At 40.3% G+C, this 6,601-nt stretch overlaps 1 pseudogene across 1 annotated transcript in view; it reads right to left on the reverse strand.

Moving 5' to 3' along the window:
- Positions 1-6,349, reverse strand: part of LOC144762108 (uncharacterized) — a 28,228-nt pseudogene extending 21,879 nt beyond the window's left edge. Inside the window, exons 1-2 of the transcript XR_013596053.1 lie at positions 6,233-6,349; positions 957-1,142 (exon numbers count right to left, since the gene is read on the reverse strand). The product of XR_013596053.1 is annotated as an uncharacterized LOC144762108 (transcript). The remainder of the gene's footprint in view (positions 1-956; positions 1,143-6,232) is intronic.
- Positions 6,350-6,601: the final 252 nt, after the last annotated feature.

Genomic DNA, 6,601 nt, shown 5'->3' on the forward strand with positions numbered 1-6,601 from the left:
CTGATTCTCCATCCTGATACTTTCAATGGTTGTCTTTCTATTCTCAAGTAAACAACAGTTGCCTCTCCATTGTAAATCTATTAGAGCAGTCAACTGCCTCCAACACTGTTGCTCATGACCATCTAATGAACTAAATTCAGGAAGCCAGCATAGCTTCTAATGACTCCCTGCAAAGATATCAATGTTACCATCGAAACTGACATCAGATGGTGATATGGGACCTCTTCTTCTGTGGCCCAATTCTGGCATTGTAAGCTTTCCACATGCCATGTTTCCCTCTTATTTATTATTTATTTGCTGCATCTCAAAGAATAGTGTTTTGAATGCATGTTGATGAGATGCAGAATTACCATGAAGAAAGAGATTTCCTATTCAAGGTGCCGAATATCTCAGAGAAGAGGATGGATGAAAGTGTCATCAAATGAAACAGGTCAAAAACCCTCCTAGGCGATAACACTTCTGCAATACGCCCTTCCACATCATGTCCCCAAACACTTTCTTTGCTCACACCCCCAACGTTTCAAAATGAGTCACAAACCAAGGTTCTTCAAAGAGAACAAGTTCAGCATATACTTGTAAATGAAGGGGAAACATGGTTCTAATGGATGAGGCTACTTTGGATTGCAGTTCTGCACATCGACCACAACCAGTTTGTAGAAGGTGGTGTAACTAAACCAACGCACATTACATCAGATGAATGGCGAACTAGTAAAAAAAGTACAACTAATTACTAGCTTCAAAATAGAGTCCATCACAACTGTACTAGAGTGCAAGAATGTTGTTAAAGCATCGTGTATAATATTTATTTTTCTTTGATCCGACCTGACATACCATACCGCCAAATGTGATGAATGCTCAGACACCAAACATCCTCTTGAGCCATATGAAAATAGTGCACTCTGCCAAGGGAATAAAGCTGCTGTGCATGCCTCAAAAAATAGAAGGTAAATGCTTACGGTGGCAAATGCCCAGCAAGATCCACAGAAGGAGCCTTGATTTTTGGGTTCTGTGACAAGGTGTTCTTTTCTCCAGTCAACCTCTTTGGGAAGGTTGACATTAGTACTGTATTTTTGGACTTCCATGGGTTTTTCTGCAAATCGTGGAGCGATCAAACATCCTCTTGACTCTCGTTCATGTGCTGTCTGGATATAAGAAATAGAATTAAATATTTATAATGCAATGGGATGTGCACAGTCGAAGGAGTCTGTCTCTTTACCAGAGCAAAAAGTCTACTCTCAGGAAATTGGAAAGGGGGATCTGATCTGCTCTAAATCTGCAATGCACAATTAAATCATCTCTTTACACTGAAAAGCAACTCCCTACGATTGCATGAAGACAACTAATCAAGATTGAACATTTTATGATAATCTAGTTTCAGCCTTCTTCCCAGCTACCATACAATGGAAGTCTCTGCTGCATGACCTTCTACTGATATCTTCTGGTTGGATTATATGGTGCTTAGCATGCTCTTCTCACAGGTGCAGAGGTTCATTATTCAGCACCAAAGCAACACATACCAGAACATTATGATACAATTTAATTAATGTGTACTGTTATAGCTTGGCTCCTGAAATGAGAGAAGGGAAAGATGCACAGCAGACAGACAAGAATTTCAACTTAACAAGAGTCATTTCAATTCAAGGCCTATACTAACTATGCAAGAAAACAACAAAGGAGCGTCACAATTAAAGTGACTACAAGACAAAGGAACAATTTGTCTGCAAGTGGTCTAGTACGCGGTCTATTACATTTACAAGTGAAACCTTAATAGGTTATTAAGAAGGCCCTCACTCACCAACGTGGTTGGTGACATGCTTCATCATTGGGCCCCACCAGGAGTGGCCGAATGCCACACTGGTGTGCTACAACGCCAGAATTACTGCGGAGCTGGTTGTTCGTGAATGTGAAGTGAAGGTTAAAATGTCACAATTAAGTCAAAAAATAATTTATTTGTTTTGCTTATTGGACAGAGTAAAAAACTGTGTAGGATAAAGGACCGAAATTAAAAGTCCAAGATTATCCTTAGGTGTCGTGATCAGGTCAACATGTTTCAGCCTATGTGATGTAATTTATCAGGCATTCATCAGGCCCAATGTGTAAGAATTAAATGTAGTGTAAGAACCCCGGTGGTATGGGCGCACTAAGGCCCACCCTAACCTGGGATTACATATGTGAAAAATAAAATGGTTTCTAAGATTCCAACGTGTTGGAGTGGAACCAAGTTTATTAGGGGGCGCTAAGATTCAGAGCGCCATGGGTCACGGGAGGGGGGTGGTAGCGAAATGGCACACCGCCTCGTTAGCTAGGCACCCGTTATAGCACCTGCATACCCTCAATGCCGGACCCCGAAGAGGTCATCATTGGGCCCCACTCCTGGTGGGGCCCAATGATGAAGCATGTCACCAACCATGTTGGTGAGGGATGACCTTCTTAATAACCTATTAAGGTTTCACTTGTAAATGTCATAGACCGCGTACTAGACCCCTTGCAGACAAATTATTCCTTTGTCTTGTAGTCACTTTAATTGTGACGCTCCTTTGTTGTTTTCTTGTATGACTACCCCAGGGGAATAGGAGCGTTTCCTTTTTCTCCCTTACTCTCTCGTTGTTACAAGTAGACTAAACTAACTATGGTCAACTTTAACATGATAATCACACTCAATATAAGTGTGTGAGTGGTGCCGATTAATGCAGATGTTATGCCAAGCTTAAAATGATGACCTCTGTTCACCAGTAGCTATTCCTAATATTTCACACCTGTCCCTAGAGATTGCAGAAATGTATTCAAGTCAAACTAAAAGTGATGTACATTCACCAAAAGGCATAGTTGGAGTATATGACATCAAATGATATAAGTTAATGATGACATCACAGGAAGTATGTCACATGACTTCACAGGGCTTCACCCTGATGCCATCACAGAAAGTGGTTCATGAAAGCAAAGTAGGGCATATTTGGCACTGCTTTGTAATGCGTTGAAGTGGTTTTCAGACGAGTTGAATATTTTCTGACATCGCTCATGTTCTAATAGACCAGTATTTCTTCCATGCAAATATGTGGACACATTTGCCTAAGAGATTTCATTTCAGGGCATTTAAACACTGCAGCTTGAATCGCCATACTTATGAATCCCCCCTTCCCACTTCAGTGGAGCCAAAATATTTTTAATGTAAATAATATGAACTAAGGGCACAAGGGACAGAATGAATTAGAACTGCATTGTCCCCTGTATACAATGTCTCTTTTCAATCTTTAACTTTTTAAAATGTTTTTCTTCTTGCATTCAGGTACACGAAGTATGACAACACATTCCCGCTAGACTGCAGCATCACAAGTACTTTCTTTTATGCAAAAGTCAACCATAATAGCATTTCAGAAGTTAGACAAATAAGAACAGTAAAGCATTATTAAGGATTCCTTATTTAATTTAATGTATTTATTTATTAATTTTTTAAGCATATAAATACTGAAGAAGTTGACCCAGCGTTGGATCCTGTGAAGCCTGTTTCTAGTACAAATTATTTCAGTTAGCCTGCCAAAATATTCATGAAAAAAGGAAAACTAAGACCTAAATAGCCATGTTGATAGTTGATAACTAGGGAGGTGATTTCAGGTCTTGATGGTATTTTATGCAAAAATAATCTAGCTAGTCGTAGTTTTTTAAATGAAGGAACAGTGAGAAGAAAATCTGTGGAAGATCAGAAATTCCAAGTAGGTTGATGGACGCAAAGGAGATTTCAAGATGAAAGTGTTTCAAAGTAGAGTGCATAATGTTGTGAACAGGATCCTTACACTTGCCCTAGTACAATTCTTTTATCTACACCTTGCAAACCTCCTATCAGCATCCCCCAGTAAAATTTGAACTAACATGAAATGATCAGATGGAAAGCCCAACCTTCATAAATGGTTTACTCTGTGGCCACACACCTGTTCAGCCACCTCCTCAGCTTACAGAAAACCAGATCAGTGGTTTAGAACCACCCCATTCAAGAGATGTCCTAATGGGCAAACATCAGATCTAAAGTGCAGAGAAGTCACTTGCATCTGGACATGACTATTTCAAGATTTATTCTCAAACGTACCATGTAATATGTCAGTATGCTATCTATCTGCATGACTGTCATCAATCAATTGGTGGTTAAAATCTCCTGTTGGATATTGAGGCTGTTGGGAAGATTTTCGAACCTCCTGCCATGCGAAGCCCAAAAAACTGTAGTCCAGGTATAAATCCTTTCCAGACTTGACAACGGGAACATACTGTAACTCGGGACCCTGGACTACCTAATTCATCAAGTGCAAATGGTGCAGAATATGTCAATTCCCCTTTTGTTTAAACTTCTCAACCATGCCTCCATTTCCCACTACCATGATCAATTGCACTGGTTACCAAATATAAAGAGTATCAGGTTCAAAGCACCGATGGTGGCCCATGCCACCTTTTATAAGATGGGACCCAAATACCTGTCCAATAGGATGGTTGAATACTGTCTCAAAAGAACTCCACGTTCACAGTCTGCAAGGTTGCTAACTATCCCCATCACCGAACGGAAGAAATGGGGTGGATCAGCCTACTCGGTTCTTGCGGCAAAGTACTGGAATGAGTTCCCTCTTCCTCTCAGATGCATTCCTGAGAAGAAATCATTTCACAAGCATGTTCAAACTCATCTGTTTAATCTGTAGGGTCTGAGATACAATCTATTAGCCGTCTGTGTTAGCGCCGGGACACTCTTGCAGTAACTGTTATGCTTTAGAAATCCCCTCATTCATTCAGAAGGTTTCTCCCCCAAGAATAGTTGATTACAATACAGTCCTTAATTGTATGATAAGTGGTGCATTTGTCCCTGTTGGAAAGCACACAACCTATGAACTCCATGCAACCATGTTTGACCTGCAGAAGTATGCCTCCTGTAAAAGTTTAAGGTATATGGGTCTGAAATTAGGTTATACAACCACCCATCAGCACCTCCTTCGCTAAGGCAGAGAAGCGCCGTCCCACTGCTCTGTGAGCAGTGGAAAAAGGAAAAATAAAATGATAATAACACAACGTAATTATCATTTTATTTTTCTATACTGGGGAGGTTTACAGCGCTGGCTGTGATGTCATCATAGCCAGAAGGGGAGAAGGGGCTAGGGCGCTTAAGTGCGCACATCTTTGTGGTTGTTCCCTCAGCATTACTCCTCATATCCATCAAGATGTCTCTTTGTGGTTACTCAACCATGCTATCATTTTCCTAGCCTTATTTCAATGTTTGTATATTTTCTTCTAAACTCCCATTTAGTGCGCCCCAGCAACATCCGTAAGTTTTCCTCTATTTGTTCTTCAGTCTATACAATATACATTGTCCCTTTTCGGTCTTAGTGGATGCTTCCATTTCTGCTGCCAAAAATTAGCTTCAAGATCTCTGATGCTCTCAATGTTCCTGGGGGCATTGCAGGACATCTCAAAAAAGGAGGCTGATGAAGACCACTGGGCAACCAGGGTATGGCTGTTCAGGTCTCATGCGTTTAACCTTTGTACATCCCTACTTCACCTATGTGCTCTACGACAGCTTTGTAATATTGATGACTGGGAGACCCAAAAGTACATTTGAACTCAAATGAAATTGAGATAACTATGATGAAAGCTCTAGAAAGTGTGGGAATTGAAATTACAATGTTTTGAAAGTAAAGTGTAGGCAGTTAGGGAGAACTAGAGAAATGAGCCTAACCCTAGCACACTACATTATGATTTGCCTTAATGGGCGGGTCAAATGAACAGGCCAGCTCAGGCTTCATCAGGAAAAGCAAATTCAATATCCCACCCACAACTCATAAATCACTTCCTCTCCTCCTGTAACCTTGTTTTATTTGCTCCCTCTGCTTTCATTCTGTACAGATCTCTGGTACCTTATTGTTGGGTTTGAACTATATAAATCAAACACATACATACTTCAAAAGGAAAATGGTAAAAATTCGAACAAAAATGCAGAAGCATGCAATGCAGAGTTTACAAAGGTTGCCATGAAATATGTTTTCAAAACTCCCAAAGCAAAGGGAAGCTTGTTTAGGGATGCACAAATGAGAGTCAACCGCAGTCAGTAAATCAGATCTGTATTTTCAATGATATCACTTACATTGATCTGTCTGGCACATGTCCTATCTACCTAAATGTGTAAATCTTGAACGTTTAAACATTAAATAGACAGTAATGTTGAGTTTATATTGTAAATCTGACAGGAAAGATAAGCACATACCAATTCTGCAAAATGGTTCATTTCCAATCGGTAGCTCTTGTTGCCACGGTCAGCCAGAAGGTTGTGATCCCTCACTTTTTGCCACGTGGCCTCCCATGCATTCCTTCGGACCTTCTCCATATCAGCATTTAAGTATTTCCTTCCTGAAAAGAAGAAATGCAAATATAAAGAGCCCTCTGTGCATAGATTGTACTGATCTCTGACAAATGTTTTCTGTGTGATCCCTTTAGTGAAATAATTTTTGAGTCACCAAAATTGCTACTTTTTAAGAATGAATACAATTTAGGGATAAGAAGTGCTTCCCAAGTCCCATCCTCCCTGACCTCCATGTGTCATTGAAGTGCTATCTTGCAGGACCAGTGCTGTGTG

The sequence above is a fragment of the Lissotriton helveticus genome, chromosome 1_1 (genome assembly GCF_964261635.1).
Source record: "Lissotriton helveticus chromosome 1_1, aLisHel1.1, whole genome shotgun sequence".
In the NCBI taxonomy this organism is placed as follows: Eukaryota; Metazoa; Chordata; class Amphibia; order Caudata; family Salamandridae; genus Lissotriton; species Lissotriton helveticus.